Source organism: Lolium rigidum, chromosome 1, assembly GCF_022539505.1.
Source record: "Lolium rigidum isolate FL_2022 chromosome 1, APGP_CSIRO_Lrig_0.1, whole genome shotgun sequence".
NCBI lineage: Eukaryota > Viridiplantae > Streptophyta > Magnoliopsida > Poales > Poaceae > Lolium > Lolium rigidum.
This window is the reverse complement of record NC_061508.1, coordinates 232,655,421-232,672,091: the sequence shown is the minus strand read 5'-3', so window position 1 is coordinate 232,672,091 and position 16,671 is coordinate 232,655,421.

The following is a 16,671-nucleotide window of genomic DNA, read 5'->3' as shown; positions in this document are numbered from 1 at the left end:
CCACACCCTGCAGTCGTTGGTGGTGTGGGAGAACGTGTTATGCCATTTGCAGTATGGCTTTCCGTTCAGCTCTTGCACCGTGGGGAACTTGTGGCCTTCGGGTACCTTTATATGCTTCTCCGTGAGTAAGAGATCAAAAATCTGCTCCGTCTTGGTCACGTCGAAGTCGAACCCTTTTGGAGGGCCTTGTGGCTTCACCCATTTGCAGGTCACGGGGCCTGTCGCCCGAGTCCATTCAGCCACTGCTATCTCTCGATCTCCCGCAGCACCTTCATCCTCGTCTGCCTCAACCAGGGTCACCGCACGCTTGAATTTGTCCTGGTAAACATCTGGGTGGCGCTGCTCATATGCTGACAGCTTCTGCACCATGTGCGCCAATGAAGGGTAGTCTGCTTGGGAGGCCACGTCCTTAATCGATGATGAGAGACCCACCACCGCCAACTCGACTGCTTCCTTTTCACTTATATGAGCCGAAAAGCATCGGTTCCTAATGGTCCTAAAGCGCTGGACGTATTCTGACACTGTCTCCCCGCGCTTCTGTCGTACTTGCGCTAGATCGGCAATACCAACATCGGAAGCTTCTGAGTGATACTGCTCATGGAACTGTTCTTCCAACCGGCTTCCAAGTCCGAATGGAGTTCGGTGGCAGCGATGTGTACCACCCGAAAGCCGATCCTGTGAGGGACTGTGCAAAGAACCTCACACGCAACTCGTCTGATGCTGAGATCGTGCCCAGCTGTGCCAAATATCGGCTCACATGCTCGATGGAGCTGGAACCATCTGATCCACTAAACTTTGTGAAGTCCGGGAGCCGATATTTGGGTGGTAGCGGGATCAGTTCGTAGTCGTTGGGGTACGGCTTGGTGTAGCCGAACGTCTTCCTTTTCGGCATCATGCCAAACTGATCTTTCAGAATTGCACAAATCTGATCCGCCGTGATGGCTGAAGGTGTCGAACCCTGAAGATTCGCCGGGGTGGCATACTTAACCAGCCATGCTTGCTTTTCCGGTTCTGAGCCAACTGCAGGAGCTGAGCTCTGGAGGTTTGTCGGAGCAGCGTACTTAGCTAGCCACGATTGCTTCTCAGGATCGGCTCCTGACGTTCCTCATGCCGTTCCAGAGGCCCCTGATGTTGCAGCCTGGTTCGAGAGTGCCCAAGTGCTGCAGTCCGGTACGTACGCGCACGTGTATCCGTGCGCGATCTCCTTGGGTGCCTCAGGTAGGAATTGGTAGTCACTAGGATCACCACCAATCTTGTAGATGACGTATGCCGATGAGTTCGGCAGTTCCGGTGCTGCCCATGCGAACGGCTGGGGCTGGAGCGGCATCTCTCCCTTGAAAGTCCCCAGAGCTGGTCCCGATGGAGAATACCGGTGGCTCATGATTTCCCGGACGACGCGCAGAGCGACACGCTCCAAAGTGTTCACCAGGCTCTCAGAGTGGCGGTGCAGCGAATGAGCCACCATGTAGTTGATCTCCTGCCGCAGCGACCTGGTGCGTTCTTCTGACGGGGCGGACAGGTCCACTCCATCGAGCGCGCCTTCGGTGTGAAACCCTTCCACCTGACGCCATGGGAGCGGGTTCGGTGGAAAGAGCCGATGAGTTCGGCTTCGAGGACTGCCTTGATTTCGTCATGCTTCTTCTTGAGCTCATCAGGCAAATCCTCGTACTTGACCGGAGTGCCTTCCGCCATCTCGGATGTAGATGGCGATGTTGTGGATGTCGAAGGTCGTCCCACCGGGCGTGCCAGAATGTGTTGACGTCAGAAACCCCCTGGCGGGCAGAGATGGTCAACACGGTAGAGCCGGGAACAACTAGGGCTGCGGCTGGCCCCAGTCCCTCAGAGCGACGGCCCGCAAAGCCTCCTGGTCGCACGTCCGATGTTTATCACAAGGGCGTGCCACCTGACCTATACCTGGTCAGGAAGGTGTGGATGATGCCTCGCTTAGTTTCCTGCAGGGCACACACGTAAACGTTAAATACGAGCCTCGATCGGCTCTCAGGTTATCCTGTGAATCGGCTCAAAGAGCCGATCCACCCATGATTCAGACACGGTGTCCGAATATATGGTGGTCCTGCTTGATCAAGGTAAAGCTAATGAGATCTACGACGATTTAGGGTTTTCACCGCATAATCGGATCATCCTACTCACGATTGGGCCTCGCGCTCGCGCACGGTGACCGTAAGCCGATCCTAGACAGGGCCTAAAAACCAACACGAGGTTGATCCCCGGAACATCCTTTCTAGGGCTAGCAAACGCCACCCTACACGCCGCTGGATCCTCCAACCCTTTGTAAGGCCTAACTATTGCGGATGTTAAACTAATCCTTGATGGAACAAGGAGCAACCGTAACGGATCAGATCTACTAAACTATGAATCAAGCGGGTGCCGCCCCTACACCCAAGATAGGTGTAAGGGCGGCTAGACATGCAAGGGTTGCACTACGAAAGCATGTAATTCGAAGAACAATGCTAACCCTAACATGTCTAAGATAACTACGTTGCTCGCCATCAAAAAGGCTTCGGTACGAGCAACGCATGAACAACGGGGATAGGCATTACGCTGCCTAGATCGCAAGATGCGATCTAGGCAGCATGGTGCTTATCGGTAGAAACCCTCGAGATGAAGGAGTTGGCGATGCGCCGAGATTTGTTTGTGGTTGAACGTTGGTTGTTGTTTATTCCATAAACCCTAGATACATATTTATAGTCCAGACGGACTTTCTAATGTGGGCGTGCACCAAACCGTGCACGGGTAAGATTCTAACTTCTAAACTAAGATGCGATCTAATATATTACAGATACACGGGCAATTAAGCCCAACTTGGTATAAAAGGCCGATTCACGTATTTCTTCCACGTATATGTCTTCAAGTCCATCTTGATCGCGGCCCACCTCTGACTCGGTCAAATTCTGGTGATAACAAACCTGAAGGTGGACTTTTTAGGCATAGATGCAGTTGGATGGCGGTCTATGTACTTTGTCGTAATGCCCAATTAAATCTCACTGTACTTATCATGACATGTATGTGCATTGTTATGCCCTCTCTATTTGTCAATTGCCCGACTGTAATTTGTTCACCCAACATGCTTTTATCTTATGGGAGAGACACCTCTAGTGAACTGTGGACCCCGGTCCATTCTTTTATACTAAAAAACAAATCTGCTGCAATACTTGTTCTTTACTGTTTTCTCTGCAAACAATCATCTTCCACACAATACGGTTAACCCTTTGTTACAGCAAGCCGGTGAGATTGACAACCTCACTGTTTCGTTGGGGCAAAGTACTTTGGTTGTTTTGTGCAGGTTCGACGTTGGCGCCGGAATCTCTGGTGTTGCGCCGCACTACATCCCGCCGCCATCAACCTTCAACGTGCTTCTTGGCTCCTCCTGGTTCGATAAACCTTGGTTTCTTTCTGAGGGAAAACTTGCTGATGTGCGCATCATACCTTCCTCTTGGGGTTCCCAACGAACGTGTGAGTTACACGCCATCAAGCATATTTTCTGGCGCCGATGCCGGGGAGATCAAGACACGCTGCAAGGGGAGTCTCCACTTCCCAATCTCTTTACTTTGTTTTTGTCTTGCTTTATTTTATTTACTACTTTGTTTGCTGCATTATATCAAAACACAAAAAAATTAGTTGCTAGCTTTACTTTATTTACTGTCTTGCACTCTATATCAAAAACACAAAAAAATTAGTTACTTGTTTTACTTTACTTAATATCATGCATGTTTTTATTTCACTAGTTAAGCATAATGGAAAACAACAAAAATATGAGAGATCTTTATGAACTTTATCTTGAATTAGGACATGATGTGTTTGAAGAGAGAATTAAAAAACCCATGGAACTTTATATGCATGCTAATGGGAATGTTATTACTATGGATGCTTTGAACACCATTGTTGCTAATGCTATGGAAAATTCTAAGCTTGGGGAAGCTGGCTCTGATGAGCAGGATCTTTTTAGTACCCCAAGCATTGAGGAAAAAAATTTCTTTTATGATTACAATATGCCTCCTATATATGATGATAGCCACTTTGTTGAATTTGCTCCCACTACAACTAATAAAATTGATTATGCTTACGTGGAGAGTAATAATTTTATGCATGAGACTCATGATAAGAATGCTTTATGTGATAGTTACATTGTTGAGTTTGCTCATGATGCTACTGAAAATTATTATGAGAGAGGAAAATATGGTTGTAGAAATTTTCATGTTACTAAAACACCTCTCTATGTGCTGAAATTTTTGAAGCTACACTTATTTTATCTTCCTATGCTTGTTACTTTGCTCTTCATGAACTTGTTTATTTACAAGATTCCTATGCATAGGAAGCATTTTAGACTTAAATGTGTTTTGAATTTGCCTCTTGATGCTCTCTTTTGCTCCAAATACTATTTCTTGCGAGTGCATCATTAAAACTGCTGAGCCCATCTTAATGGCTATAAAGAAAGAACTTCTTGGGAGATAACCCATGTGTTAGTTTGCTACATCACTTTGTTTTATATTTGAGTCTTGGAAGTTGTTTACTACTGTAGAAACCTCTCCTTATCTTAGTTTTATATTTTGTTGTGCCAAGTAAAGTCTTTGATAGTAAAGTAAATACTAGATTTGGATTACTGCGCAGAAACAGTTTTCTTTGCTGTCACGAATCTGGGTCTAATTCTCTGTAGGTAACTCAGAAAATTAAGCCAATTTACGTGAGTAATCCTCAGATATGTACGCAACTTTCATTCAATTTGGGAATTTTCATTTGAGCAAGTCTGGTGCCCTAATAAAATCCATCTTTACGGACTGTTCTGTTTTGACAGATTCTGCCTTTTATTTCGCATTGCCTCTTTTGCTATGTTGGATGAATTTCTTTGATCCATTAATGTCCAGTAGCTTTATGCAATGTCCAGAAGTGTTAAGAATGATTGTGTCACCTCTGAATATGTTAATTTTTAGGGTGCACTAACCCTCTAATGAGTTGTTTCGAGTCTGGTGTGGAGGAAGTTTTCAAGGATCAAGAGAGGAGTATGATACAATATGATCAAGGAGAGTGAAAGCTCTAAGCTTGGGGATGCCCCGGTGGTTCACCCCTGCATATTCTAAGAAGACTCAAGCGTCTAAGCTTGGGGATGCCCAAGGCATCCCCTTCTTCATCGACAACATTATCCGGTTCCTCCCCTGAAACTATATTTTTATTCCGTCACATCTTATGCACTTTGCTTGGAGCGTCGGTTTGTTTTTGTTTTTGTTTTGTTTGAATAAAATGGATCCTAGCATTCACTCTGTGGGAGAGAGACACGCTCCGCTGTAGCATATGGACAAGTATGTCCTTAGGCTCTACTCATAGTATTCATGGCGAAGTTTCTTCTTCGTTAAATTGTTATATGGTTGGAATTGAAAAATGCTACATGTAGTAACTCTAAAATGTCTTGGATAATTTGATACTTGGCAATTGTTGTGCTCATGTTTAAGCTCTTGCATCATATACTTTGCACCCATTAATGAAGAAACACTTAGAGCTTGCTAATTTGGTTTGCATATTTGGTTTCTCTAGAGTCTAGATAATATCTAGTATTGAGTTTTGAACAACAAGGAAGACGGTGTAGAGTCTTATAATGTTTACAATATGTCTTTTATGTGAGTTTTGCTGCACCGTTTATCCTTGTGTTTGTTTCAAATAACCTTGCTAGCCTAAACCTTGTATCGAGAGGGAATACTTCTCATGCATCCAAAATCCTTGAGCCAACCACTATGCCATTTGTGTCCACCATATCTACCTACTACATGGTATTTCTCCGCCATTCCAAAGTAAATTGCTTGAGTGCTACCTTTAAAATTCCATCATTCACCTTTGCAATATATAGCTCATGGGACAAATAGCTTAAAAACTATTGTGGTATTGAATATGTACTTATGCACTTTATCTCTTATTAAGTTGCTTGTTGTGCGATAACCATGTTTCTGGGGACGCCATCAACTACTCTTTGTTGAATATCATGTGAGTTGCTATGCATGTCCGTCTTGTCTGAAGTAAGAGAGGTCTACCACCTTAATGGTTGGAGCATGCATATTGTTAGAGAAGAACATTGGGCCGCTAACTAAAGCCATGATTCATGGTGGAAGTTTCAGTTTTGGACATATATCCTCAATCTCATATGAGAATAATAATTGTTGCCACATGCTTATGCATTAAAGAGGAGTCCATTATCTGTTGTCCATGTTGTCCCGGTATGGATGTCTAACTTGAGAATAATCAAAAGCGAGAAATCCAAAATGCGAGCTTTCTCCTTAGACCTTTGTACAGGCGGCATGGAGGTACCCCATTGTGACACTTGGTTAAAACATATGTATTGCAATGATCCGGTAGTCCAAGCTCATTAGGACAAGGTGCGGGCACTATTAGTATACTATGCATGAGGCTTGCAACTTGTAAGATATAATTTTCATAACTCATATGCTTTATTACTACCGTTGACAAAATTGTTTCATGTTTTCAAAATAAAAGCTCTAGCACAAATATAGCAATCGATGCTTTCCTCTTTGAAGGACCATTATTTTTACCTTTATGTTGAGTCAGTTCACCTATCTCTCTCCACCTCAAGAAGCAAACACTTGTGTGAACTGTGCATTGATTCCTACATACTTGCATATTGCACTTGATATATTACTCTATGTTGACAATTATCCATGAGATACACATGTTACAAGTTGAAAGCAACACGCTGAAACTTAATCTTCCTTTGTGTTGCTTCAATACCTTTACTTTGATTTATTGCTTTATGAGTTAACTCTTATGCAAGACTTATTAATGCTTGTCTTGAAGTACTATTCATGAAAAGTCTTTGCTTTATGATTCACTTGTTTACTCATGTCATTACCATTGTTTTGATCGCTGCATTCATTACATATGTTTACAAATAGTATGATCAAGGTTATGATGGCATGTCACTTCAGAAATTATCTTTGTTATCGTTTTACTCGCTCGGGACGAGCGTAACTAAGCTTGGGGATGCTGATACGTCTCCGACGTATCGATAATTTCTTATGTTCCATGCCACATTATTGATGATATCTACATGTTTTATGCACACTTTATGTCATATTCGTGCATTTTCCGGAACTAACCTATTAACAAGATGCCGAAGAGCCGCTTGTCGTTTTCTGCTGTTTTTGGTTTCGAAATCCTAGTAACGAAATATTCTCGGAATTGGACGAAATCAACGCCCAGGGTCCTATTTTGCCACGAAGCTTCCAGAAGACCGAAAAGGGATACAAAGTGGGGCGACGAGGCGCCGCCACCATAGGGCCGCGCGGCCAGAGGGGGGCCCGCGCCGCCCTATGGTGTGGGCCCCTCGTCAGCCCTCCGACTCTGCCCTTCCGCCTACTTATAGCCTCCGCCGCGAAACCCCCGACACGAAGAACCACGATACGGAAAACCTTACTAAGACGCCGCCGCCGCCAATCCCATCTCGGGGGATTCTGGAGATCTCCTCCGGCACCCTGCCGGAGAGGGGATTCATCTCCCGGAGGACTCTTCACCGCCATGGTCGCCTCCGGAGTGATGAGTGAGTAGTTCACCCCTGGACTATGGGTCCATAGCAGTAGCTAGATGGTTGTCTTCTCCTCATCGTGCTTCATTGTTGGATCTTGTGAGCTGCCTAACATGATCAAGATCATCTATCCGTAATGCTATATGTTGTGTTTGTCGGGATCCGATGGATAGAGAATACCATGTTATGTTAATTATCAAGTTATTACCTATGTGTTGTTTATGATCTTGCATGCTCTCCGTTATTAGTAGAGGCTCGGCCAAGTTGATGCTAGTAACTCCAAGAGGGAGTATTTATGCTCGATAGTGGGTTCATGCCTACATTGATACTCGGGACAAGGATGTAAAGTTCTAAGGTTGTGTTGTGCTGTTGCCACTAGGGATAAAACATTGATGCTATGTCTAAGGATGTAGTTGTTGATTACATTACGCACCATACTTAATGCAATTGTCCGTTGCTTTGCAACTTAATACTGGAGGGGGTTCGGATGATAACCTCGAAGGTGTACTTTTTAGGCATAGATGCGATTGGATGGCGGTCTATGTACTTTGTCGTAATGCCCAATTAAATCTCACTGTACTTATCATGACATGTATGTGCATTGTTATGCCCTCTCTATTTGTCAATTGCCCGACTGTAATTTTTTCACGCAACATGCTTTTATCTTATGGGAGAGACACCTCTAGTGAACTGTGGACCCCGGTCCATTCTTTTATACTGAAAAACAAATCTGCTGCAATACTTGTTCTTTACTGTTTTCTCTGCAAACAATCATCTTCCACACAATACGGTTAACCCTTTGTTACAGCAAGCCGGTGAGATTGACAACCTCACCTGTTTCGTTGGGGCAAAGTACTTTGGTTGTGTTGTGCAGGTTCCACGTTGGCGCCGGAATCTCCGGTGTTGCGCCGCACTACATCCCGCCGCCATCAACCTTCAACGTGCTTCTTGGCTCCTCCTGGTTCGATAAACCTTGGTTTCTTTCTGAGGGAAAACTTGCTGCTGTGCGCATCATACCTTCCTCTTGGGGTTCCCAACGAACGTGTGAGTTACACGCCATCACTTTACCATGTGAACCTGGAGCACTCCACCACAACAAGCCCATTCAAGATGGCTATGCTCGTGTCACGGTGGAGGACATAGTACAAGGGTTTGAGGACCTGGAGATTGACATTGCTACACCTGAAGGGGAGAGAAGACTTGGAGATGTCAAGCGCCATTTCATTCTATGGCAAAAGAAGTTTATCAAGTTTCCAGGCGAGGCGCCAAGGCCAATAAGTCCACCCCCCCTACGGTGGTGGTGGCGGTGGCGGCGGTGGTGGTGGTGGTGCTTCACCTACACCTCCTTCACGTGAGCCGACGCCGCCCCCCAATTCACCTCCGGCGGGTAAGCGGCCGCCGCCCCCGGTCCCGCCCCGGGCGGGTAAGCTGAAGCGAGAAGCGTCCCGGACTATTAACCCGGACCCTTATGTACCTAAGACCACAAAGGTACCGGAGCCATCACCGAAGCCTCTCCCCACAAGGCCTTGGGAACGTAGTGCCGAGGAAGTCGACACGGCCGCGACTGCTGAATATGAGAAATGGAAGGCGGACTGCAAGAAGAAAAGAGAGCCCGAGCCCAAGCCAGTTTTTTCTGATGAGAAAAAGAAGTGGGCTAAGTCATTTTTGAGCACACCGTCCCAAGCCGCGAAGAATCTGCCTGACGACTATGCACGTGAACTTCGTAGGCAGACACTCATGTTGAAGGAGAAGAAAGAGCGGGCGGAGAAGCAGGAGAAGAAAGCCTTGGAGGAGGCCGAGAAAGAATTAGCAAGTAAAAAAAGCGGGAAACGAGTTGCCCAGCTCGGGGAACAAAGTAAACAATCGATTGCCCCGCTCATAGTGGAAGCCGCCGGTCCGGATGCCCCCGATATCATAGCAGCTGCGGTAGCAAAGGGATTGACTGTAACGAGTGCCAGAGAACAAGCGGCCAACTTAGGTATGACTCTTCGTGCAGTGTTAGGCCTTGAGGAGGCGCCAATGAGTAAACCAGTAATTACATATGTGCGGAATGGGCCCCTCGTCGAGCCTGCGAAGCAAGAGGATCTACCTCAACAAATGAAAAATCTGCTAAATTGGTACAAGGGTTACATAAAAATTAAAAACGCCAAAGAATATATTTATGCGGAAGTTAGACATGAGCATCACTTCAAACATTACTATGTAACAATTCATCAGAGTGAATTGTTCCAGCTTTTCAATCTGCGCGAGCTCGAAAAATCTATCATCAGTTGCTACGTTCTGTAAGTGATTTTTCTACCCCATCTCGTTCATTGCCAGGCCTGCACTATATATATATCCTAACTATATTGTTCTGTACGCTATTATGCAGACTGAAGATTAAAGAATGCGGAGTAAGGAACATCCATGATGTTGGCTTCATTGACCCACACATCGTTAATGTATATGTGTTAAAACATCACCCCGCCGACGTGGAGGAAGACCTGTGGCGGTTTCTTTCAAAACAGGAACTCAAAAGTGATATTCTATTTCCTTACCATTTTGGGTGAGTGTTTCTGTCTTGAGCACATTCTCTTTTGTTTACTGCATGCATGGTATGTGGCTAATCGATGAGTTATGCATGACTGTGCATGTATCGTGTCCGCAGGTTCCACTGGATTCTGCTAGTAATTAAATTTCACGACTCCACAGTTCTCGTCCACGACTCTCTGAATATGGATTCAAAGCTTTGGATCGACATGAGAAAAATGATGCAGAAGTAATTATTTTCATTCATTTGCGCTCTATATCGATCGGCCTATTTCGTTCATTTCCTAATATCAAGTATAAGTCTCTTGTTCATTTAATTTTCTTTGCCTCGTAGGGTTTGGAGACGGTTCGTAGATGCCAAGGTCGGTGAGTTCAAAAAAGAGCTACATTTTATGCGGTCAGTGAGTGGAACTGGGGATATTCAGCCACCGGGGACCAATCTATGTGGATACTATGTTTGTGAGATGATCCGGAGATACACCTCTGAGCGGGTTCCGTGTGAGAACAATATCAAGAGGAATAACCTCCGGAAGATGCTTAGTCCAGAAGTTCGCTTCCGACCACTTCAAGAGGAACTAGCTGGATGGATCGCGAGGGAGGTCGTCGATCCTAAAGGAGAAGAGGACGTAGAACTTTATATGCACTAAATTATGTATGGAAACTTGTTCAAAATTGTAAATGCTGGTCATCCGATATTGAATATATATTGTATATTCCTCTTGAATTCTCTTTGGTTCTAATTTCAAATTTGTTTGAAATTGTACATTCATATGCATGTATGTAGTACCGTAGAATATGTGAAACTCCTTCAAAATTAAAATAAAACACAAAAGAAATAAAATAATACAAATTAAAAAGAAACCAGGTTTAGGGGGGGTGGGCTAAAACCCTAAACCTGCGGCGGCCTTTAGTCGCGGTTGGCCAGAAGAACCGCGACTAAAGGTCCTCCGCCCCGACGGTCGCCTGGCGCCCACGTGGACGGACCTTTAGTCGCGGTTCGTAAGCAACCGCGACTAAAGGGGGGGGGGGGGGCTTTATTCCCGCATATTTAGTCGCGGTTGCGCAACCGGTATTAATGGAGGTTGCGAACCGCGACTAATGGCCCTTTTTCCACCAGTGATACATTGGAAAACATCTGTACTACCTCCCAGAAAGGGCTAACTCTTTTGCCGGAGGTAAATGTCTGTAAAATTTCCTATATTGGGTCAACACTTGTTGAATTATAGGCTGGTACTAATGACCACTGATGTTGGAAATAAATATATATGATGTGTTCCATACTTGGAATTTTAAACAATATTTCTTATACATTTCCATGAGCAGATTTTTTTGTAATTTGAGTAATTAAATGTCTCTATTTATAGATAGACGCATCACTTTTTTGTTTGGAAGAACTACATAGCCACATATTTTTTATGTTCATTTATAGTACACCAGCAAGTCGACTAGGTTGACTTTACGACTATGGGTTAGCTACCATATTCAGCAATCGGCCTGGTTTTAGTTATGATTATTTTATCCATGACATGGTTGTGTGGTTGCAGTTTGAACTTAGAAGCTGTCTTAAAAGTCACATCTTTATAATCTACAGCATAACACTCTAATTTGTAGCTACTGTGTTGTAAATATATAGTTTGCAACTTAGTTATAATGTAGTTGTTTCTTTGGTAAATTTATGCTGCTAGGTGGCCATATCATGTGATAGAAATTGTGCTTGAGTAATGGTTTGCTGAACATGACAATGAGGAGGGAATGCAAGTGTTGGAGTAAGGGTGGCACCGATCAGGATGAGAGGGAAGAGAGTGGAAGATGATAAACATGATGAGGCACATGTACATAGTGGCTGGTGTAATAGTCTTTTTTGTACTAATGAATAACAAGTGTGGTCAGATGTTATATATCCGGGATGCCAAACAGAGTATATGAATACATTAAATGACATTTTTTAAAATATATTATGAGCGTTTTATAGTTTCTACGTAATTTTTTAGGGATGCTTATAATTGTTTATTGATTGTAATATGTTGAGACGTGCGTGCAAGTGCATACTTACTAGTTAGGCCTGACTATGCAACACGATAGATGAATCCACCACATAACATTAGACAAATAATAATGATGCAACAAAATCTGTAAATGAGCCAAAGTCCCGTTATTTCAACTACATCTAATTCTTATAGTAATCAGGCAGTTATGGACTTTAATTTATAAACTTTAATAAGCCAATTCTGCAACCAACCTATATTCTGAAAATCACCCGCAGATAGAAATACGGAGGATGCCGCAGGTTGGCACACTCACCAAAAGATGAATGGAAGCATCCCTACTCGTGCTCAATTTAGGTCCTTCAAGGCCTGCAGTGTCCGCACATATATAAAAAAGGGAAAGACCAAATCAGCTCAACAAATTCACCAAACAATCAAAGAACCCAAACTTGCACTGCAGTGGGTGAGCACGCAAGAAACGGAAACCAGCAGCAGCACCCAAGAAGCCTCTGAAACTTTGCACATCACTAGAAGGCAAGCTGATGGCTAGCTGGCCTTTCCGTGGAGAAGAGGCCATGGCAGGAATCGGGTGCCTCCAACGAAGACGTGTGATGGGCAGACAGATGCATCCGGTGGAGGCGCCACCCAACGGCGGAGGTCTAAGCCGAGGAACTGATGACCAGTATTCTCTGGCTCACAGAACGAGAGACAAACCCCGAGAAGAGGTGTATAATAGCGAATCGAAGGGGAACCCAAAGGAAAGCCGAGAAAAGTGCCGCCTGGTATGCATGTGTACCTGTGCTGATGGTCGATGGACGCCGCCACTGCAGGTTTCTTGACCGCATCGGCGCTGAGCCGCGTGGTCCTCCGCTCCCTCCTCCTGCTCCTCCCCGCGCTCTCACCCGACGGCCGCACCAGCTCCTCAACCTCCCCACAGCGGCCGTCCCCGTCCGACTCCATCCCGAGATGAGGCGGCGCGCCACCGTTGGGAGGAGGAGAGAGTTCGTCGGGGATTGGGCAAGTACATGTCCAGCCGTCGCCTCCGCTCGGCCGCGCGCTCCGTGCTGCAGCTGCTGCCGTCTCCAGCCGCCCCCATCACCCTCCTTTCCTAGAGCTCCACGAACTGCTGCTCCTCCTGCCGATGGCCACATTCGCTGCTGTGATTAGGGGAGGAGGAGATCTAGAGATTGGGGAAGAGAGAGCTCGTGCGGGGATTGGGGAGGAGAGGGAGGCGAGTCACCTCAGGCGACGGATTGGAGGATGCCCCGTGCGATCTAGGTTTTCACTTCTTCCCTGCAGGTACGGGAAGGAAGGCGACACAAAACGAGCAGCGTGGCTGCCTCTGTCTGCCGGTCCCGCAAGAGGCTGGTCCCAGCCATCATTGACCCATCTAGACGAGCCAGAGGTGCAAAAAGAAATCACTGCATTCAACGGTTGCTATGAAAAGTGGAGCTGGAAAAATTACTGTCGCACAGGATTGGACGAGCAGGATTGGTTTGCCTCTTTCAGAACCCTGGATGACCAAGTAGCATAGCATCATTTATAGGAAGAAATGACACGCTAGTCTAGTCGCACGGAATTTGCGACTCCCGTGCTGGTCTTGATATTGATTCGCCCAAAACAAACTGGACATGGAAGGAGAGGTGTGATCATTTGATCAGTTATTTCTTGCTGATCATTTGAGCAGCCTGCTGTAAGTATAATTCATTTTGCCATTCAAATTTGAATGAGGGCAAATAATATGAAGATTCTACATTCAGTGTATTCTTCCCTTTGATAACGATCACCACTTTTATTTTTTACGCGAATGAGCACGCCATGGAGAATTCGATTTACCGTACAAATTCAGTTTCCCACGCAAATAAGACTCACATCGATTAGCAGATTAAGGTTTATAAGCTAGTGTATGTATTTGTTTTTTTTTTTGAAACATGGAGTGTCCCGGCTTCTGCATCAATTGATGCACATAGCCTAGCTGGTATATGTATGACATACCCATTTGGTTTGGTAATAAATGTGGTTATTGGTCAGCCCTGAAGCTTCATCAATGAGAGCATCCGAAATTTACAAGCCAAACAGTGTATTCTTGAATACAAACCACATGCTCCCTGATCCATGGCAAGGTATACTGTTGGAAATCTATAGCATTTATACAGTGAAACATCGTGCGTCTACATCCAAAGAAACTATGTATATAAGAGGTGGTATGGTTCGAACATGATAAGACAAGGGCACCACCTAGTATATTTTCTGTGAATAGAAGAGAGAAATGGAGTGGAGAAAGGAAGGGCGAGGGACTTACGTTTTGAACATATGGACAGGACCTACGTGAAATGTTAGAAGCTCCTAAGCTTGACACTAGTAGGAAAAGTCTCATCAGTGGCGCACAAAAAATGGATTCTGTGGCGCATGGGAGGTGCGCCACAGAAACTTCGCCACAAAAATAAGGTTTCTGTGGCGCACCGGCCCATGCGCCACAAAATCAAGGTTTCTGTGGCGCACGTGTTTTTAGGTGCGCCACAGAAAAGCGTGCACCACAGAATTGGTTTTCAGTGCGCCACAGAATTTGCTTGTATTATACACGATTTTGTGATGCCTGCTATATACATGCAGTTTATAGACAGCAATATACAGTTTATATACAACAACATTCAGATATAATATAAATATCATGTACATTGCACAGATATAACATAGACATCATCATCACATTACTTAGAGCCCGATCGAGATACATATATAGTGGCAAGTATCAAATGTTTTATATACAACTCTTAATTCATACAAAATTCACAATTTCGAGATACAAAGTAGTCTTCATCCGGTTCCTCCTTTGCTCCCTCATCTCTACCCACCAGGCTCGCTTGCATCGGGGTCTTCATCCAGTTCCTACTATGATGAAAATGGAAGAAAGTGAGACCAACAAGTCCGATGCACAAGAGAAATGGAATAAATGACTCATACATTGTTGGTCAACACAAATATTAACATTCAGGGATGGCGTAAGTGAGACCAAGTCCGATGCACAAAAGATTGATATTTGTGCTATCTTACCGAGCTCACTTACGCCACCCCCGAGTGTACGGTGACCAAACATTTTAATCATCGGCATTTTGAAAATCTCAAAGCAAATGGAATGACAAAATGGAATAAGTGCCTCATACATTGTTGATCAACACAAATACTATGGTCAGAAACCATAGTTGCAGTATACACCGCAGTATACTTTGCAGAAGGGCCCCCTTTCCCCGGCCGCCGTTCCGTGAACGGGTGCTTGACGACACAACAACGCCGATCTGCCTCTCCGGTGCAGAACCACGGCAGTCCCTCACCGTCCAGTGAACGAGTCCTTGATGCAAAGACCGTGCCGGCCTGCCCGACAGATTATGCCGAGCCGTGTTGCCGTGCTTCGAGGCCGTGTGTCCCGCGCCTGCATCTGCTCGCTTTGCTCCGGTGGAACCAATAGACTGATCGTTGGAATAAGGAAACCGATGACGGCCGGTCGCAAGATTAAATTGCGATCGGCCATCATCGGCTTCCTTATTCCAACGATTAGTCTATTCGTTCACCGGGCAAAAAGGCGAAGAGTGCAGGGCGCGTGAGACACGGCCTGAAGCGCGGCAACAGGGGTCGGCATGATGCTAGGGAAGCTGGCACCGTCTTTGCATTAAGGACTCGTTCACGTACTGGACGGCGAGAGAAGAAAAGTGGTGATGCACCGGAGAGGCATGTCGGCGTTGTTGTCTCGTCAAAGACTCGTTCACGGGACGGCGGCCGGGGAAAGGGGGGCCCGTCTACAAAGTATATTGCGGCGTATAGGTGACCAAACATTCTAATCATCGGCACTAAAATGGAAGAAAGAGCCAAGTGGTATCTCAACTAGATATCATATGCCTCATATTTTGTTGGTCGAAAGAAATATTAACATTCCGGGATGGGGTCAGTGAGGCTAGGTAGGATGCACAAGAGATTGATATTTGTGCCATCGCACCAGGCTCACTGGCCCCACCCCAGAGTGTACAAGTGACCAAACAATTTAATCATCGGCACTAAAATGGAAGAAAGGCCAATGCAATTAAGAAGTAGCTAGTATGAACTAAATGGAATGCCTCATACTTTGTTGGTCGAAACAAATATTAACATCCAGGGATGGAGTAAGCGAGGCCAGGTAGGATGCACAAAATATTGATACTTATGCCATCACACCAGGCTCACTTGCTCCACCCCCGAGTGTACGAGTGATCGACCAACCATCTAATCATCGGCAAGTACAAAACCACCAACAAACCAGCAACCATGGTGACATAAGTCAAGATGCTCAAACACACATAGCATGCATGGAGCGAGATGCTCCAAAGGGATTATTCATCACTTGGTATATAGACCAAGTGATGCTGGCAAAAGAGAGGCCAATCAAGAACCGAAGCAAATCCAAGAAGTGATAGATATGCCTAAAAAAGCAACAACACATAGCATATCCCAGCTAACCGGATGAGATAAGTCTTGGTAGCCAACTGAATCACCTAGCACCACCCAGACCTTTTAAAACCATCGAAACAGTCCTTTTTCTTCAAAGGATACCACAAGTGGCATTCATTTACATGATCCCCTACT